This window comes from Hippopotamus amphibius, chromosome 13, assembly GCF_030028045.1.
Source record: "Hippopotamus amphibius kiboko isolate mHipAmp2 chromosome 13, mHipAmp2.hap2, whole genome shotgun sequence".
In the NCBI taxonomy this organism is placed as follows: Eukaryota; Metazoa; Chordata; class Mammalia; order Artiodactyla; family Hippopotamidae; genus Hippopotamus; species Hippopotamus amphibius.
The window spans coordinates 85,228,836-85,250,598 of NC_080198.1; the positions used below are offsets into that span (position 1 = coordinate 85,228,836).

General features: G+C 38.4%; 1 protein-coding gene across 1 annotated transcript in view; it reads left to right on the plus strand.

Moving 5' to 3' along the window:
• Positions 1-21,763, plus strand: part of COL25A1 (collagen type XXV alpha 1 chain) — a 438,835-nt gene that overhangs the window by 4,162 nt on the left and 412,910 nt on the right. The gene's annotated exons all lie outside the window — the stretch shown is intronic.

Below are 21,763 nucleotides of genomic sequence, written 5' to 3' on the forward strand. Positions count from 1 at the left end.
CACATCTGGCAGAATCCAACCCCGAAGTCTAATGAAGAATTGAGAATGAAGATAGGTTTGGAGCTGGACAGTTCTGGATGGGAATCCTGGGTCTCCTACTAAATGACTGTGTGACCTTGATCAAACCAATGAACCTTTCTATGTTCCAGTTTCCATCTGCAAAAAAAGTGACTAATACTGCCTTCCTCGTAGGTTGATAATTTACCTGAAGTCTGGTGTATTAGTGGCCATTCATTAGATGATAGCAGTTACTATTCTTTTGAATGTGTTGTATGTTACTTGACTCTAATCTGGTCCATAAGGACACATGATATAGGTGGGAAAACTGAGACCTGAAGATGTATAACTTGCTCAGACCCCCATGGCTAGTTAATGGCAGGTTTTGGACTAGAACACTATACTTAATTAAACAAATATATCTGCAGATCATTCATGCAGATAATCAAATGAGTCAGTATATGCTGGTGCTACATCAGTGAAGATGTTACAGATACTGTATTAGTTACAGATACTGTACTAAATTGTTTTTTCCAAAATTATAGGAAAAAGTTTTGACCTTGTAGGTAAGCCATGATTGAAGTAGATAGAACCTGGTCTTGAAAAACTATGGGGATGAGGAATGTCTTCACAGTTTTGATACCACATGTTTACAAAAAGAGGTACTTTAACTATCTGACTCATTTTCACATTTTTTTTAACAGCTTTGAGTTATATTTTATAATATTTAAGTGTATGATTTAAAGATTAAAAAAAATTTGTGGAGCTGTGCAACCATCACCACAATCCAATTTTAGATCACTTCATCATTCCCCAAAATTCACATTTACTTTTCTCATGTGCTCAGGAGAAGCTCTATTTTTTGAATATTTGCTTTAAAGAAACCTCAGAATAAAAACTTTAAAACCATACAAATTAGAGTTCTACTTGGCAGAATATTTGATTCAGCAGTAGCTGAACCATGGAAATTCAGCTGGCATCTGTGGCTTGGCCTCTGTAAAACTTGACCCTCATAGTAGACAATAAATTGGCTCTTTCCTGTGGCTGTAGAATTCCATTGGGGGTTCTGTTCTTAGAGTCCTACATAAAGTATATACAGATCAGGCATATTTATGGGAAGGTTTCTAAGTTCCAACTGATAAGGAACACTGGGAACTAGGCAGGCAACCAAAGATGTTTAGATCACAAAGGTTTTCGGTACCTTATTCATCAGTTGTGTTGCCTGTTCAGGGTATGAGATGAAAGAACCTCTGTGGCGTAATGGCCAGAGAATGTGAATGGGCAGTAAAGAACCCAGAGTTCTAGTTTTGATGACTGAGAATGGGCTTTCTTCCATGACGGTGTTTCTGGAGGAGCAATCAGGATCCACCAGTAGGACCACTTTAATGACAGATCCTGCTATATTCAGATAAAGAACCTTTCCTGACTGAGCGATTGCTTTAGTGTCATTGGGATCATGGAATATAAATCTGTAAATTAGTTCAACAAAAAATTCTGAAGATATTATGTCTGACAAATGAGAGAAATTTGGAGGAGTCCCAAAAAGTATATTTAGGCTATGCTTAAATCTTATTTTTGAATAAGGTATATTGATTTTCTCTTATACCAAATAAAATTTTGATAAAAATACAGCAAAAAAAAAAAAAGAATCCAGAGTTCTAACCCTGGCTTTGCCATTAACATATTATATAGTCGTGGGGAAATCACTTCTAAGAATGACTTTTACAGACTCTATTTTCGTATTTTCCAAATAGGAGTGTTGGATTGTTGTGTGCTAAATAAATAGATACAGGGAAAATACTGATTAACAAGGAAAACTTGGTATCTGCCCTCATGGTGGTTACATTTCCATGAGGATGACAGACATTTTAAAATGACATGAATTTACAGGCATGACAAATACAACCAGGAAAAGGTACAGTGTGCTTTGGAGCACATGACCAAAATTTCTTCCATACTGTTAATACTATAGATTTTTTTTTCTTTTCTTTGGGTGTGGGGTGCGGAAGAGAAATTCACAGTAGGAGAAAATCATAATATGAGAAAATCTGGCTTCTAATTACAAATAAGAGCTCTAGCAATGGACAGAAAGCTGATTTGCATAGCCTCACCTGGCTTTTGACTTTCCAAGAATTTATGGCTAGATGAAGGTACACTGATAGCTGGTTAACACTGATACCCAACTGAAAGAAAAAGTGGCTTTAATATATAAAAGGTTGTGATAGATAGCATGGTGATCTGTTTTTCTACATTTCTCCTGAGAACAGTGAGATTTGGGCTGAATAAGAGTTGAAAATTCCCGCCTGGCGGTACAGAACAGGTCCACTGAACCTGGCTCTTCTACGTTCACAGATAAGGATGGAGTAATGCAGCACATATAGTCCTCTACCCAGAGAGTTTAGCTAGAAATAAAAAAGATATATTCCATAATTTCCAAGGTTCTTCCACATCCCCCAAGTCTATTAAAATGGTTGGATACAAAGTAAAATTAAATGTAGGCAAGTAGAAGTAACTCTGGTTCGTAAATATGAGTGATACAGCCTCTGGTGACTGCTTTTATGGCATCTTCTCAATTTGGAGTGGAAATAAATGTTAACTATAGCTTTAAGGTTGTGTACCCTTTCCCATCTATAAGAAGACCTTTAAATTACCTTGCTAACATAAATATACTTTATCATATAAAACCGTATTTCCTACTAACATGGTTTTTCACTTATGCTGTACGTTTTTCTTAACCAGCTACAAAATGAAAGGAAAGAGTAGATCAAGTAAGGACATAATAATGTATAGATTTTCAATTATGTAAGGTAATAGTCAGAAATGGTTTGCAGAAAGAAAGCAAATTAAAATGCCATAAATATTATTTAAATGAGAATCGCAGGCATTCCCCTCCTCTCCTAAGACCAAACAATACAATGTGACATCTGAGTGCCTCAAAGTCTTCATATTAAATGGTTTCAGTACTAATGAGTACAGCAGTTTGGGTGTAACACTTCTAGTTGGTCCAGCAGCTGGCAAAACGCCCTGTCACCTAAAGGACCGAGGACAAATTGCCTCTTGAAGCAGTGTTCTTGTTTCTTAGCTTCTCCTCTGTTCCTCTTGTCTAAAAGTCATTAAGAGGCAAATCCTTCAAATATTCTTTTCTCTTTCTTACTTTAGTAATTGTTTTTCCATGAGCTGGAAATTATTTAAGAGAAGGGTATACATTCTGTGTAAGGGTTAGTTCTTTCTAGCTCTGTTGAAGAACGTATAGGTACAAATAGCCTCTGAGGACCTTAACCTATGGTGCTTCTGATTGCTTTGTAACAATGTAAAGTCAACTACATGGTGTTTTAAAAAACAGTATTTGAATGTCAAGATTAGGTCTAGGAATGAAGAAGGAGGGCATCCTATTATTAACAAGATTAAGTGAATGGAGAGCTGGTGGGGAAGTGTGCCAGAATCAGGACTCTTTTACAGTTCAGGGGGGCATTTTCTGTTGCAGGGGGAACCTCCCTAGACACTCATCAAAATGACATCAATCTGTGTTATCTTGAGTGGAAACCATCCAAAACCTATTATGAAAAAGTGTTTTATTCCATCCTTCCACTTTATAAACGCTACTTGGTGGTTTGTTGGAAGCTGAGAATGTGAAAACAGTGTATGCAGGCAATAGCCCCTTATGTGACTGCTAAACACAGAAGCCTCCCCACGCTCCCTGTTTGCTAATACGGGTGAAGTTCCATGCAGTGGTTTCATGCACCATGATATTTACCTTTTTTTTTTTTTTTTTTAAGAATTTGTGTTAAAAAGGACTGTGGCACACCCGCATGCTGAATTCTTTTTTTTTTTTTTTTGTTATTATTTTATTTTATTTTATTTTTTTTGGGGGTACACCAGGTTCAATCAACTGTTTTTATACACATATCCCCATATTCCCTCCCTTCCTTGACGCCCCCCCCTCGATTCCCCCCCACCCTCCCTGCCCCAGTCCTCTAAGGCATCTTCCATCCTCGAGTTGGACTCCCTTTGTTATACAACAACTTCCCACTGACTATTTTACAGTTGGTAGTATATATATGTCTGTACTACTCTCCCGCTTCTTCTCAGTTTCCCCTTCACCCCCCGCCCCCTCCCATACCTCGAGTTCTCCAGTCCATTCCCTGTATCTGCTTCCCTGTTCTTGTCACTGAGTTCATCAGTACCATTTTTAGATTCCGTATATGTGAGTTAGCATACAATATTTGTCTTTCTCTTTCTGACTTACTTCACTCTGTATGACAGATTGTAGTTCTATCCACCTCATTACATATAGCTCCATCTCATCCCTTTTTATAGCTGAGTAATATTCCATTGTATATATATGCCACATCTTCTGTATCCATTCATTTGTTGATGGGCATTTAGGTTGCTTCCATGTCCTGGCTATTGTAAAGAGTGCTGCAATAAACATTATGGTACAAGTTTCTTTTGGGATTATGGTTTTCTTTGGGTATATGCCCAGGAGTGGGATGACTGGATCATATGGTAGTTCTATTTGTAGTTTTTTAAGGAACCTCCAAATTGTTTTCCATAGTGGCTGTACCAACTTACAGTCCCACCAACAGTGCAGGAGAGTTCCCTTTTCTCCACACCCTCTCCAACATTTGTGGTTTCCAGACTTTGTGATGATGGCCATTCTGATTGGTGTGAGGTGATACCTCATTGTGGCTTTGACTTGCATTTCTCTGATGATGAGTGATGTTGAGCATCTTTTCATGTGTTTGTTGGCCATCTGTATGTCTTCTTTGGAGAAATGTCTATTTAGGTCTTCTGCCCATTTGTGGATTGGGTTATTTGCTTTTTTGGTATGAAGCTGCATGAGCTGCTTGTATATTTTGGAGGTTAATCCTTTGTCCGTTGTTTCATAGGCAATTATTTTTTCCCATTCTGAGGGTTGCCTTTTAGTCTTGTTTATGGTTTCTTTTGCTGTGCAAAAGCTTTTAAGTTTCATGAGGTCCCATTCGTTTATTCTTGATTTTATTTCCATGATTCTAGGAGGTGGGTCAAAAAGGATGTTGCTTTGATGTATGTCAAAGAGTGTTCTGCCTATGTTTTCCTCTAGGAGTTTGATAGTGTCTGGCCTTCCATGTAGGTCTTTAATCCATTTGGAGTTTATTTTTGTGTATGGTGTTAGGAAGTGTTCTAATTTCATTCTTTGACATGTTGCTGTCCAATTTTCCCAGCACCACTTATTGAAGAGGCTGTCTTTTTTCCATTGTATACTCGTGCCTCCTTTGTCAAAGATAAGGTGCCCATATGTGTTTGGGCTTACTTCTGAGTTCTCTGTTCTGTTCCATTGATCTTCCTTTCTATTTTTGTGCCAGTACCATACTGTCTTGATCACTATGGCCTTGTAGTATAGTTTGAAGTCAGGAAGCCTGATTCCACCAACTCCATTTTTCCTTCTCAAGATTGCTTTGGCTATTCGGGGTCTTTTGCGTTTCCATACAAATCGTAAGATTTCTTGCTCTAGTTCTGTGAAAAATGCCATTGGTAATCTGATCGGGATTGCATTAAATCTGTAAATTGCTTTGGGTAGTACAGTCATTTTCACGATGTTGATTCTTCCAATCCAGGAACATGGTATATCCCTCCATCTGTTTATGTCATCTTTGATTTCTTTCATCAATGTCTTAAAGTTTTCTGCATACAGATCTTTTGCCTCCTTAGGCAGGTTTATTCCTAGGTATTTGATTCTTTTTGTTGCAATGGTGAATGGGAGAGTTTCCTTAATTTCTCTTTCTGCTCTTCCGTTGTTAGTGTATAGGAATGCAAGAGATTTCTGTGCATTAATTTTGTATCCTGCTACTTTACTAAACTCATCAATGAGTGCTAGCAGTTTTCTGGTAGAGTCTTTAGGGTTTTCTATATATAGTATCATGTCATCTGCAAAGAGTGACAATTTTACTTCTTCTTTTCCAATTTGGATTCCTTTAATTTCTTTTTCTTCTCTGATTGCTGTGGCTAACACTTCCAAAACTATGTTGAATAACAGTGGTGAGAGTGGACACCCTTGTCTTGTTCCTGTTCTTAGAGGGAATTCTTCCAGTTTTTCTCCATTGAGAACAATGTTGGCTTTTGGTTTGTCATATATGGCTTTTATGATGTTGAGGTAATTTCCTTCTATGCCCATTTTCTGGAGAGCTTTTATCATAAATGGATGTTGAACTTTGTCAAAAGCTTTTTCTGCATCTATTGAAATGATCATATGGTTTTTATCCTTCAATTTGTTGATATGATGTATCACGTTGATTGATTTGTGTATATTGAAGAATCCTTGCATCCCAGGGATAAACCCCACTTGATCGTGGTGTATGATTTTTTTAATGCGCTGTTGCAGTCTGTTAGCTAGTATTTTGTTGAGGATTTTTGCATCTATATTCATCAGTGATATTGGTCTGTCGTTTTCTTTTTTTGTGACATCTTTGCCTGGTTTTGGTATCAGGGTGATGGTAGCCTCATAGAATGAGTTTGGGAGTGCTCCGCCTTCTGCAATATTTTGGAAGAGTTTGAGAAGGATAGGTGTTAACTCTTCTTGAAATGTTTGATAGAATTCGCCTGTGAATCCATCTGGTCCTGGGCTTTTGTGTGTTGGGAGATTTTTAATCACTGCCTCAATTTCTGTACTTGTGATTGGTCTGTTCATGGTTTCTATTTCTTCCTGGTTCAGTCTTGGAAGATTGTATTTTTCTAAGAATGTATCCATTTCTTCCAGGTTATCCAATTGATTGGCATATAGTTGCTTGTAGTAGTCTCTCATGATGTTTTGTATTTCTGAGGTGTCCGTTGTGACTTCTCCTTTTTCATTTCTAATTCTGTTGATTTGCATCTTCTCCCTTTTTTTTCTTGATGAGTCTGGCTAATGGTTTATCAATTTTGTTAATCTTCTCAAAGAACCAGCTTTTAGTTTTATTTATTTTTCTTATGGTTTCTTTCCTTTCTTTTTCATTTATTTCTGCTCTGATCTTTACGATTTCTTTCCTTCTGCTCACTTTGGGGTTTCTTTGTTCTTCTTTCTCTAGTTGTTTGAGGTGTAAGGTTAGGTTGTTTATTCGATCATTTTCTTGTTTCTTAAGGTAGGACTGTATTGCTATAAACTTCCCTCTTAGAACTGCTTTTGCTGCGTCCCATAGGTTTTGGGTTGTTGTGTTTTCGTTGTCATTTGTTTCTAGATACTTTTTGATTTCCTCTTTGATTTCTGTAGTGATTCCTTGGTTGTTTAATAGTGAATTGTTTAGCCTCCATGTGTTTGTATTTTTTGCAGTTTTTTTCCTGTAATTGATATCTAGTCTCATGGCGTTGTGGTCTGAGAAGATGCTTGATATGATTTCAATTTTCCGCATGCTGAATTCTTAGACATGCTTAGTTACTGTTTCATTTGGGATGTGCTTAGCACCCTTGTAATTAAAAAATGTTTTATGGTCAACTTTTAAAAAGGAGGAGATGCAGAAGAGTGGGAAGCAGAAGTAAGTGGAAATCACTTACAAATTAACATTGAGCACTTTTCATTGGTGTCATATATTCCTTCACAGGAGTGTTCCATGTCCTTTAGATGATAGGATTCTTTGAAGAAATGGACCTTCCGTTCGTGACCACAAGGAGGAGGAACTGAGCTGAGCAGTGGGACCTCCTCACTTCTGCAGCTCCTTCTCACTTAAATTCCTAGCAGACTTCTTTTTGCTCTGGAAAAGTTTAATGGAAGGAGCAAGTAATTTCTTCCATCTATATTTGAAGGCTAGACTATCCTATCAGCTTTAAGATATTTATAATAACGTAGTAAATTTCACATTGGTATTAGTCAAAAAGTTTAATTATTTAGTAGATAAATTCACATTTATGAACTTGAGGCCGGTATTCCAATAGCTAGAATAAATGAACTAAATGTAATTGAATTTACCAGTTTGAGATTTTGTGCCTATATTTTGTAATTTCTCAGAGTCAAGAATCACTTGGAATCACTATCATGCTTTTGACATCATTTCATCTGGAGTCTCCATTTCAACTTCAGTCACCACATAATATGGTAGTTGGGGTATGTTCTTAGTTTTTCTCATACTGTGTTCCTTAGTCTGATTTGCCAGAAATGCCCAAACTATCTGTTCATTTAAATATTCATAATTCAGATTTCAGGAGCTTGAGGCTTCTAAATTATGTACACAAAGTTTTTATTCTTATATTTTAATTGTAGTCAGCACATGTTTAAATACAGTTTTCGTGTTTAGGCTAAGTGGCTGAGTAAAGTGGATGAATTGTAGCCAGCTCTAGCTTGTGCATTATGGCAATATTGAGTTAGACTATGTCTAACTGGAAGTAAGCCTGGTCGTGACAAAGGTAAAACCTATTTTTCTTTTGTTTTTCAAAGAGTTCACATGTAAGGAGAGTGAAAAAGGGGAGGAAAAAGACACCCATATCATGTAATCTCTTGGAATCATATTTCTTTACCATCATATTTATCAAGCTTGGTACTTTAGAGTTCTTATTATAATATAAATCTGGACAATGGTTAGAGAGTCAGAGCAATTCTCCATTATAGCTCTGTCTCCAGCATCTTCTTTTGCACTTGCAGCAGCTAATGGGAGAGAAAATGTCATAGGAGTCTCTCTGTCCAGTCTATTACAGGTCCAGAATGGTAGTATTACTTTTGATCCTTGAGATGCTAAAATTAAATATGCCTGGAAAATTGTCACAGTTCTTTCCCAATATTCCTGTATCTTAGATCAATTCTGATGGTTATTAAAGGGAAGCTGTTTGCATTACCTTTCTAGAAATTGTGAAACTCCAATTTGTGTCTCAGGGGCTCCAAAATCCAGCTGGCATTTTAAAAACATACATGAAATGATCATAAGATAAAACATTTCCATGAACCATGCACAAAAATCAACCTTTTGACTTTAAAGTCATGCTAGAATTGCTGGCAAATTCTAGGGCTTTGCCAGTGAACTTTGGAATACTAAAAATCATTTTTTCTACTGAAAAAATTAGGGCTCAAGATCAGAGCACACAAAATTCGAATGAACACAAGCATCTTAAATAGCTGCCTTTCTGAGGATGGTTATCAACCTGGTTGGGGGTCAAGTGAGTTAAGTGTGTCAAGGACCAGGTGTCCCTTATGGGCAGATCCTGATTCTAACTGCTAAGTGGTCTCACAGAGTAATTGCATTCCACTTCCTGAGGGAGTGGGTTATGAGTCCATTCCTACCAATCTCATTTATGAGCTCCACGGCTGGGGTTCTGGTTTGTATCTGTGTATCTCTCGGGCTTATTGTAGAGTTCTCTATAGAAAGTTAGCTATAAAATTTCATAATGACCATAATGAAGATCTGTCAGCTTGATTTGGTTGAGAACTTTTATTGTGGTTTTCTCTTTACATATACTAATATCCTTATCCCCATGCCTTTTAAACATTTTCCCTCAGGACTTTGTGAGCCAAAACATATTAAAACTAATACATGGGGGGGGGGGGCAGGGGGTGAAGGGGAAGCTGGGATGAAGTGAGTGAGTAGCATAGACATCTGTACACTACCAATTGTAAAATAGATAGCTAGTGGGAAGTTGCTGTATAACAAAGGGAGATCAACTCGAAGATGGGTGATGCCTTAGAGGGCCGGGACAGGGAGGGTGGGAGGGAGTCACGAGAGGAAGGGGCTACAGGGATATATGTATAAATACAGCTGATTCACTTTGGTGTACCTCATAAGCTGGTACAAGAGTGTAAAGCAATTATATTCCAATAAAGAGCTAAAAAAAAAAAAAAAACCAAACCCCAAAAAACTAATACAAATACTTAGAGATCAAGTGGTTCAGGGGTTTTCCAACATTTCTCAAAGAGGCTGAACCTTCAGAAAAAACCTTATAAGGAAATCCAGTGTATGAAATTGGATATAATGTCAGCTACACACACAATGATTGACCTTGGAGGTCAGAGGGGACAGAGGCCAAAACCCTATATGATTTTTCTTTTTGTTGCCCGTCCCTCCCATGATGGCCCCTGAGGTATCTCCAAAGAACCTTAGGAATCCATTGGATACTGTTAGAAAATTACTGGAAGTCCAGTCTCCAGTATGATCCCAGCTCCTATGTCTAGGGATACCATATGCTTGCCAGCACATAACTCATCTCCAGAATTCTGTAACTAGAAACACTACAAGGGATGCTGGAAGCAAAATACTTATTAAAATGAATAGAATCCAGAAATGACTGTTAATATAATATTGTTCTTTAATGGGTTTTAGTAGCCCAGCAAAGGAGATGTAAGAATAGAAGTAGCACTGGAAAGCTGGAAAAGTACGTTGTGTAATTGAGTGTGGGACTGTGTATCAGGAAATCAGCATCTTACCTCATCCCTTTTCTTAAAGTCACTTATTTTTTTAAGCTTTCAAGTCACAACATTTGTTCTTGTTTTTTATGTTCAGTTTTTTTTCATATTTCTTCCTTTGTATTTTCACTTATTCTTTAATTTTGGATATTAATATGGGGCTTTCTCACCAAGTTATAGCAACCCATTGCCTCTTTTATATATTTGTTTAAAGTAATTTATTTTTTTCAACTAATAGTGAATACTTGGTTTGCAAAGTAGTATACAAAAAATACCCCCAAATTATGTTATTTCTAGAAAATTTATATTGTGAGAAAGTTGTTATTAAAGATACTTCTGAGATCTTTGAGACTTTCTTATTGATCTGATTCTTATTTGTGTTTAACTGATGATGTTTATGTATTAAAATTTAAATTGACAGTACAATGTGAATATATGAATTGTGTGTCTGTGTTTAAATAATGATAGGAAGAATCTTCAGGAATTAACAACATTTTAGCCAGTACTGAAGGGATATATGTAGTATATTTCAGAAAGATAGTGTAAATCTGGTACAACCATACTGTAACAAGTGCTATGAAAAGAAGTTTGAAAGGCAGAACTCTTCCTCCCATTGAAGTGAACGTCCAGTGTCATCAGCAGTGCTGTTTACTGTGTGAGTAGCTAGTTGTGGACAGTAGTTTGGTCAAGTGCAACACCTTGATTGTCTTATTTGGCAGATATTAGAATGACAACTATGCAAGTCATTGAGCTTTGGTGAGCAATTGATTTTCTCCTTAATACACAGTCTTAAACTATGGACTTCCAGGAAGTCTGGAAGAGAAAAATGACTTTTCTTTTTTAAACTACTTTAGTTAGTTTGCCTTTTGAGAGAAGACAATTATTAGTAAAGCAGCAAAGATAGGCTGACCAGGTACTAATGCCCGGAAAGACCACATATGCCAGCCAAAGCTATTGTGAGCTGCAAAAAAGAGGTCTAACCAAACAAATTGTATTCCCTAAATTTACTGTCAAAACTCTATAGATATACTGACAACTTCCCAGGTGTTTAAGCAGCAAACTTGACAGTGTGGCTTAGTAGTACTACTATACATGTTATGCATCTGGAAGTTTTTAATAAAAGAAAAAGTCTAGCATTGAGAAATTACATCCGTAAAGAAACCAGGGCCTTTATATTCTTGTATATAGTTTCCTTCTGTGCATACTTATTTAATGCTTTAGATTTCAGCTACTTCTGAGGATCTCTCCTGATTATTGCTTTGGTTCTGCAGTCAAGTTCTGTATGAGGAATGCTATGCGTTAGTGTTAAACTTTATGTTACCATTTTTGGAATGTTAAAAAGAAAGTTAACATTTTTATGGCAAAAACTATTCCTGAATTGAGAGGTCTGAGGTATATTTTCTGTTTTCTATGTGTGACCCCATGACACATTGGACTCTGAATGTATTTTATTCTTTTAAGGCTTCATCTGTTTGAGTAGAAAATCCTTGCTTCCAGCCTCAATCCTCAAGAAGAAATCCCAGATAGAGGAATTTCATAATCAGTCACATTTATCCCCTAGATATGTGCATTATATATCATTTTTCTCCTCATTTTCAGTTTTTTAGTCTCCATTTTTGTTTACCTGTAGTCATATGCCACTAGCATTTTGAACATTCACATGGCTTTATGGTTATAGGATGTGATGAGATTAATAATGTTCATTGAACTCCTGCAAACCAAGAATGAACACAAGAAACACAGCCAGAGACAGAGATGTGATGCTGTCAGGCTCTCCATGAACAAGCACTGCCCTAAAGTGAGCTGTGGCTGGCAACCAGAGTGGACAGGGTGTCTTTGGGAAGAGCCGTGTACTATCTATGAGACTACAAAAATAGAGGGTCTTCTCTACCCTCAAATGAGAACTCCCGTTCTAGTCTAGTCTCTCCTTTCCATCCTGTCTTCCTCCCCTTCTCTAGCATGAATAGAAACTCTGTTTTGCCTCCATTCTATGGATGACACTCTACCTGGCTTATGGTCCACCTCAAATTTGACCATTCAGTGGCTTTGTCACCCTTAGGTCCCCAAACCTCTGTGCTTTTCCTGGGCAGTAGCTATACTTGTGATTAAATCCAGCAGCATAATTGAGAAAACATCAATGGTAAATATCAATATTTCTCCCAAATTTCAAAAAATAACTGTTTCTCCAAAATTATTGTTAAAAGATAGTTTTCCAAAAAAGGGAAAATTGTGACTCTCTTACATATAGAAAGTGAACATGTGTTAACGACTTTACTTAAGTCATTAAAGAAGCAACTGGTGAGATGAGATAACCAGTTCAAAGGGAAATTTGAAGACAGGCACATGTATAGCCCTAGAATATGGAAATTGATATATAAGTGGAGGCAACACTGGACTTTGCTGAAGTGTGGTAGGCAAGTCAATTGCACTCAGTCAGAAGAAATTTGCATGTCTATAGACAAGAGTTATTTGGCTTTGTCATTCATTATCTACAACTTACAGAGTTTTAAAATAGCTCCCAAAGAATCAGAATCAGATTAAGCGGGAAGGGTGTGCTTTAGACAATGCATAGTTTTCTGTTGGATTGCATATTTTCCCCTACATTACACTAAAGCAACTTCACAGGAAAAAAATTCTTTAGGTAAGAATTTTTCTTTCTTTTCTTTTTGTTTAACTCTTCAGTGTAGTAAGGGTTGTTTATTTTCTGTCTTTATCCATGTTCTTATCTTGTGGTACTCATTTTCTTGTTGCTAAAATTATTTAAAAGACAATTCCTTTCAGTTTGGCTTTGTGTACTTTATGTACTAGACCCATGGGGGTAGCACTGATTGCTATAGCTGTATTACTGGCATGATGTACGTCAGTTGCCTTTAAAATGGTAACACTGAAAATTTGTTTAAGGTAGAGACCACTTTGGAAGATTCAGCTTCCTGTATTGTGGTATCAGTGAGTACTTCCACTAATGTAAAAGGAGGAATTGCTGACCTTGCTCTTGTGTTTCAGGACACTATGGCTAGGCAATTACATTACTTACACAGACCACATTTGCCTGGTGTGAGCATGTGGTTGGCTCTGGGTTTCTGTGCCGCTGTTTTGGACATCGTGGCTTTGACTTCAGTTATCTTATTTACTAGTTTGGCTTTTCGTTGGACACTCCATCCAATTCTCTTCATGTTCATTCATGTGTTGCCACTTCAGACAGCTTGTCTTTAGTCCATACTTTAAGATTTATTTCCTCTTCTTGGACACTTACTTCTCCTGTTGCCCCTGCCTTGTTTGATCTCCCTCCCCTTCTGCCATTACCTACCCACAGTGCTACCCACTTACTGGCATGCCAAACAGCTTAGCCCTCAGCTGCCCAGGTGTGTGGATGCTCTTCTTTATTCTTACTTGTTTCAGTTACTGCCACCTTTTGGCTGAACCCACTGGAATTTTGGCAGAAGAATAGGTGAAGCTAGGTAATGGCCCTGCCTACACATTCTAGGGAGTAAGTGTATTAGGATAGGGGCTGAGTGAGTGGCAGTACATTGAAAGGACATGGTGATTGGTGGTTTTTTGGTAGGGAAATATTTACCTTCATCAGAAGCAGCTTATGTTTTGGTAGTCTTATATTACTAGATAGAGGAGAGAATTGATTATAAATGTTAAATATTTTGGATATTAGTATGTAAAATTTCTATATTGTGGGTAGTAACCAACCTCTGGTATTACATAACTCCAATCAACTCTGGCAAAGGTGAAAGGGTCATGTGTATAGTAGTCTTTAAAAAAAATTTTATTCAATTAATAAAATATTTATTGCAATTAACTATGAATGAGACCCTGTGCCATATGCCTTACTGTTTAAAGAAATAAGTAGGCTGCTAAGCTCTTATGAAGGAATAATGGTGTCAGATATGCAGACTGGGCTACAAAAGAAGTAAAAGCTACAAAAGTATAGCCTGTAGCCAACTGTATTCAATTTTAATGGATTTAAAACTACAATGATAGTTGGTATTTGAACTCATAATTCCACTTCATTTACTTTTCATGACTTCAAAAATAGCAACATGTTATTAGAGAAGCTGATATTTGAATTTCTATAAAACTTTTTTCTAGAAAATGGAAAAGTTCTCTGAGTGCTATGATACTTTGAAGAAGTGCCAGTGACATACCAATCAGATGGTTTTTCTGAAGAAAAATTATCTCTGTGAGTTGTTAAGTCAAGTGTAACTTTTTTTTTTTAATATTTACGTGCTTTTTTTTTTTTTTTAAAGCTCTTTGTTGGACTATAATTGCTTTACACTCTTATACCAGCTTATGAGGTACACCAAAGTGAATCAGCTGTATTTATATACATATCCCCATATCCCCTCCCTCCCGCAACTCCCCCCCACCCTCCCCGTCCCGGCCCTCTAAGGCATCACCCAACATGGAGTTGATCTCCCTTTGTTATACAGCAACTTCCCACTAGCTATCTATTTTACATTTGGTAGTATATATATGTCTATGCTACTCTCTCACTTCGTTCCAGCTTCCCCTTCGCCCCCCGCCCCCCAACCCCATGTCCTCTAGTCCATTCTCTGCATCTGCATCCTTATTCTTGTCCTGTCAAGTGTAACATTTTTAACCCCTCTCCAGGCTACTTTCCATGGCAGTTATTTTTAAGGAGACTTGCAGGCTTTTTTGAAGGTCAGTTCAGATTCTGTGACCATGTTTTCTAGTGAGGACAGACTCTCTGGGTCTTGGCTAGACTCTCTTGGCTTTTAAAGAACAGAGGTCCATTCAGGTGGCCTTAAGTAACAGTGGTGCAGGGATTCTCGGCTTTGTTACTGTCAACATCTTGGGCTGGATAACTCTTTGTTGTGGGGGCCGTCTTGTGCATTGTAGATTGTTTAGCAGCATCCTTGGCCTCGCTTCACTAGATACCAGTTGCACTCAGTTTCCGTAATGAAAAAGTGTCTCGACATTGCCAGATGTCCCCCAGGCGTCGAAGTCACTTCCAGCGATTTCAGGATACCCAGTGAGTAAGGAAAGCAGGCACATCAACTCTGCAGCGGCTCCTCTAGAAGAATAGGAGATGGAAGGTGGTCAGAACAGCCAGGATACATTATCATCCCCTCAACAGGAGACGTCCAGTGCAGTGCCCTCTGAGCTTAAGCATTTTATCTCTGCTTCTACTACTTCTGCCAAGGCCCCTCTCTTCTCTCTCCCTTGTGGCTGCTTCTCTTTTTTTACCTTGTGGTCAAAGTGTTGCCCAAGGTTGACCTCTTTCTTTGTGTTCGATTATAGCATTGTTATTATTATTAAAATAATACAGACGGGAGGGAGTGAGAAACATACGGAGGGTCCGCAGCGCGGCTCAGCGTTCCCGGACCGAGACATCGATCCGCGGCTGAACGGAGGGTCCAGGAGCGGGAGCGTGGGAACCGGAGAGCTGGTTCAGGGTGAGAAACATTGTTGCCGGTAGGGTGACAGACCGAGAGGACAGGAGGGAGGAGGTCCGCAGAGAGGAGTGTCGGTCCCTGAGAGCTGCCCGGCCATGATGGCAGCTGGAGGCTGCAGGCTCACGGGCGGGGGGGAGGAGCCGCGCACGTAGCCTCTCCCTCTCTTTCCGCGCCTCTGCAACAGGCAGTGGAGAGACGCCCTGCCGGCCACCTAAGGCGCTCAGGGATAACAAGTACCCTCAGGCACTCGGGCGGGGCTAGATTAAAACCCCTTGCAACGCCAGCAGCAGGGAGGCTGCCGAGAGAAAAAAAAAAAAAAAAAAAGAAAAGAAAAAAACCCCGGAGAGAGGCCCAACTCTAAGACTTTCTGTTTACGCCTGAGCCACCGGTGCCCTCTGCAACAGGCACCTCCAAGCCTGACTGAGACATCAGTGCGCCACTGCTCACTCCCTCCCAGGAGAAGGAGCCACTGTTGTACCCTCTCCCTCCCCACACACCGACGCTTACAGAGGAACAATAAAGGAACCTCTGCTGGTCACAGAATAACGCAAAAAAACCCAAGGACAAGCAACCCCAAAAGTTTGGACAACCATGAGGAAACAAAGAAACACCATGCAGGCAAAGGAGCAGGAAAAAAACCCACAAGACCAAATAAATGAGGAGGAAATAGGAAAAATGCCTGAAAAGGAATTTAGAGTAATGATAGTAAAAATGATACAAAATCTCGACAACAAAATAGAGAAAGTACAAGAAACAGTTCATAAGAACTCAGAAAAACAAACAGCAATGGATAACAAAATAACTGAAATTAAAAATACTCTAGATGCTATAACCAGCAGAATGACTGAGGCAGAAGAACGAATAAGTGAGTTGGAAGATAGAATGGGGGAAATAACTGCCACAGAGCAGGAAAAAGAAAAAATAATAAAAAGATTAGAAGACAGTCTCAGAGACCTCACTGATAACATTAAGCGTACCAACATTCGAATTATAGGCATCCCAGAAGAAGAAGAAAACAAGAAAGGGTCTGAGAAAATATTTGAAGAGGTTCTAGTGGAAAACTTCCCCAACATGGGAAAGGAAATAATTCACCAAGTCCAAGAAGCACAGAGAGTCCCATACAGAATAAACCCAAGGAGAAATACACCGAGACACATATTAATCAAACTAACGACAACTAAACACAAAGAAAAAATATTAAAAGCAGCAAGAGAAAAGCAACAAACAACATATAAGGGAAAACCCATCAGGATAACAGCTGACCTTTCCACAGAAACTCTGCAGGCCAGAAGGGAATGGCAGGATATCCTGAAAGTCCTGAAAGAGAGAAACCTACAGCCAAGAATACTCTACCCAGCAAGAATCTCATTCAGATTTGAGGGAGAAATCCAAAGCTTTCCAGACAAGCAAAAGTTAAGAGAATTCAGCACCACCAAACCAGCCTTACAACAAGTGCTAAAGGAACTTCTCTAAGTAGGAAACACAAGAAAAGGAAAACACCTACAAATACAAACTCAAAACAATTAAGAAAATGGTCATTGGAACACACATGTCAATAATCACCTTAAATGTAAATGGATTAAATGCTCCAACCAAAAGACACAGACTGGCTGAATGGATACAAAAACAAGACCCTTGTATATGCTGCCTACAAGAAACCCACTTCAGACCAAGGGATACATGTAGACTGAAAGTAAAGGGATGGAAAAAGATATTCCATGCAAATGGAAGTCAAAAGAAAGCTGGAGTAGCAATACTCATATCAGACAAATTAGACTTGAAAGTAAAGACTATTAAAAGAGACAAGGAAGGACACTACATAATGATCAAGGGATCCATCCAAGAAGAACATATCACAATGGTAAATATCTATGCCCCCAATATAGGAGCACCTCAATACATAAGGCAAATGCTAACAGCTATAAAAGGGGACATCGACAGTAACACAATAATAGTGGGAGACTTGAACACCCCACTTACATCAATGGACAGATCATCCAAACAGAAAATAAATAAAGACACACAAGCTTTAAGTGAGACATTAGACCATCTCGACTTAATTGATATTTATAGGACATTCCATCCAAAAATGACAGAATACACGTTCTTCTCAAGTGCACATGGAACATTTTCCAGGATAGATCACATCTTGGGTCACAAATCAAACCTCAGCAAATTCAAGAAAATTGAAATCATATCAAGCATCTTCTCAGACCACAACGCCATGAGACTAGATATCAATTACAGGAAAAAAACTGCAAAAAAGACAAACACATGGAGGCTAAACAATTCACTCTTAAACAACCAAGGAATCACTACAGAAATCAAAGAGGAAATCAAAAAATATCTAGAAACAAATGACAACGAAAACACAACAACCCAAAACCTATGGGATGCAGCAAAAGCAGTTCTAAGGGGGAAGTTTATAGCAATACAGTCCTACCTTAAGAAACAAGAAAATGATCGAATAAACAACCTAACCTTACACCTCAAACAACTAGAGAAAGAAGAACAAAGAAACCCTAAAGTGAGCAGAAGGAAAGAAATCATAAAGATCAGAGCAGAAATAAATGAAAAAGAAAGGAAAGAAACCATAAGAAAAATAAATAAAACTAAAAGCTGGTTCTTTGAGAAGATTAACAAAATTGGTAAACCATTAGCCAGACTCATCAAGAAAAAAAGGGAGAAGATGCAAATCAACAGAATTAGAAATGAAAAAGGAGAAGTCACAACGGACACCTCAGAAATACAAAACATCATGAGAGACTACTACAAGCAACTATATGCCAATCAATTGGATAACCTGGAAGAAATGGATACATTCTTAGAAAAATACAATCTTCCAAGACTGAACCAGGAAGAAATAGAAACCATGAACAGACCAATCACAAGTACGGAAATTGAGGCAGTGATTAAAAATCTCCCAACACACAAAAGCCCAGGACCAGATGGGTTCACAGGCGAATTCTATCAAACATTTCGAGAAGAGTTAACACCTATCCTTCTCAAACTCTTCCAAAATATTGCAGAAGGCGGAGCACTCCCAAACTCATTCTACGAGGCTACCATCACCCTGATACCAAAACCAGGCAAAGATGTCACAAAAAAAGAAAACTATAGACCAATATCACTGATGAATATAGATGCAAAAATCCTCAACAAAATACTAGCTAACAGACTGCAACAGCGCATTAAAAAAATCATACACCATGATCAAGTGGGGTTTATCCCTGGGATGCAAGGATTCTTCAATATACGCAAATCAATCAATGTGATACATCATATCAACACATTGAAGGATAAAAACCATATGATCATTTCAATAGATGCAGAAAAAGCTTTTGACAAAGTTCAACATCCATTTATGATAAAAGCTCTCCAGAAAATGGGCATAGAAGGAAATTACCTCAACATAATAAAAGCCATATATGCAAAACCAAAAGCCAACATTGTTCTCAATGGAGAAAAACTGGAAGAATTCCCCCTAAAAACAGGAACAAGACAAGGGTGTCCACTCTCACCACTATTATTCAACATAGTTTTGGAAGTTTTAGCCACAGCAATCAGAGAAGAAAAAGAAATTAAAGGAATCCAAATTGGAAAAGAAGAAGTAAAATTATCACTCTTTGCAGATGACATGATATTATATATAGAAAACCCTAAAGACTCTACCAGAAAACTGCTAGCACTCATTGATGAGTTTAGTAAAGTAGCAGGATACAAAATGAATGCACAGAAATCTCTTGCATTCCTATACACTAACAACGGAAGAGCAGAAAGAGAAATTAAGGAAACTCTCCCATTCACCATTGCAACCAAAAGAATCAAATACCTAGGAATAAACCTGCCTAAGGAGGCAAAAGATCTGTATGCAGAAAACTTTAAGACATTGATGAAAGAAATCAAAGACGACACAAACAGATGGAGGGACATACCATGTTCCTGGATTGGAAGACTCAACATCGTGAAAATGTCTGTACTACCCAAAGCAATTTACAGATTCAATGCAATCCCGATCAAATTACCAATGGCATTTTTCACAGAACTAGAGCAAGAAATCTTACGATTTGTATGGAAACGCAAAAGACCCCGAATAGCCAAAGCAATCTTGAGAAGGAAAAATGGAGTTGGTGGAATCAGGCTTCCTGACTTCAAACTATACTCCAAGGCCATAGTGATCAAGACAGTATGGTACTGGCACAAAAATAGAAAGGAAGATCAATGGAATAGAATAGAGAACTCAGAAGTAAGCCCAAACACATATGGGCACCTTATCTTTGACAAAGGAGGCAAGAATATACAATGGAAAAAAGACAGCCTCTTCCATAAGTGGTGCTGGGAGAACTGGGCAGCAACATGCAAAAGAATGAAATTAGAACACTTCCTAACACCATACACAAAAGTAAACTCCAAATGGATTAAAGACCTACATGTAAGGCCAGACACTATCAAACTCCTAGAGGAAAACATAGGCAGAACACTATATGACATCCATCAAAGCGCCATCCTTTTTGACCCACTTCCTAGAATCATGGAAATAAAATCAAGAATAAGTGAATGGGACCTCATGAAACTTAAAAGCTTTTGCACAGCAAAAGAAACCATAAACAAGACTAAAAGGCAACCCTCAGAGTGGGAAAAAATAATTGCCTATGAAACAACGGACAAAGGATTAACCTCCAAAATATACAAGCAGCTCATGAAGCTTAATACCAAAAAAGCAAATAACCCAATCCACAGATGGGCAGAAGACCTAAATAGACATTTCTCCAAAGAAGACATACAGATGGCCAACAAACACATGAAAAGATGCTCAACATCACTCATCATCAGAGAAATGCAAGTCAAAGCCACAATGAGGTATCACCTCACACCAGTCAGAATGGCCATCATCACAAAGTCTGGAAACAACAAATGTTGGAGAGGGTGTGGAGAAAAAGGAACTCTCCTGCACTGTTGGTGGGACTGTAAATTGGTACAGCCACTATGGAAAACAATTTGGAGGTTCCTTCAAAAACTACAAATAGAACTACCATATGATCCAGTCATCCCACTCCTGGGCATATACCCAAAGAAAACCATAATCCCAAAAGAAACTTGTACCATAATGTTTATTGCAGCACTCTTTACAATAGCCAGGACATGGAAGCAACCTAAATGCCCATCAACAAATGAATGGATACAGAAGATGTGGCATATATATACAATGGAATATTACTCAGCTACAAAAAGGGATGAGATGGAGCTATATGTAATGAGGTGGATAGAACTACAATCTGTCATACAGAGTGAAGTAAGTCAGAAAGAGAAGGACAAATATTGTATGCTAACTCACATATACGGAATCTAAAAATGGTACTGTTGGACTCAGTGCCCAGAACAAGGATGCAGATACAGAGAATGGACTGGAGAACTCGAGGTATGGGAGGGGGCGGGGGGTGAAGGGGAAACTGAGACGAAGCGAGAGAGTAACACAGACATATATATACTACCAACTGTAAAATAGTCAGTGGGAAGTTGTTGTATAACAAAGGGAGTCCAACTCGAGGATGGAAGATGCCTTTGAGGACTGGGGTGGGGAGGGTGGGGGGGCCTTGGGGGGGGCGTCAAGGAAGGGAGGGAAGATGGGGATATGTGTATAAAAACGGATGATTGAACCTGGTGTAACCCACCCCCCCAAAAAATAAAAAAAAAAAATAATACGTGCATATGACAAAAAAGCAAACACTTGTATTAAAAATGGTACACAGTGTCTCTTCCTAGAGGAGTCTACTGCTGTTAGTTTGTGTATATCTTCCCAATACAAATTGATTTACACCATTCTTTTTAAAGGCTGTAGAGTAATCTGTTGTATAAATGTACCACAATGTATTCAATAAGAAGGCAGATCACTTTTGCAAGTTCAGATATTGCTTCCTAGTTCTGGTTTTCCTGTCTCCTGAGGCAGATTGCTTTGATTTGTACTTCTGTTCCACACAGCCTGAAGCTGTAGATGTGGGAGCTT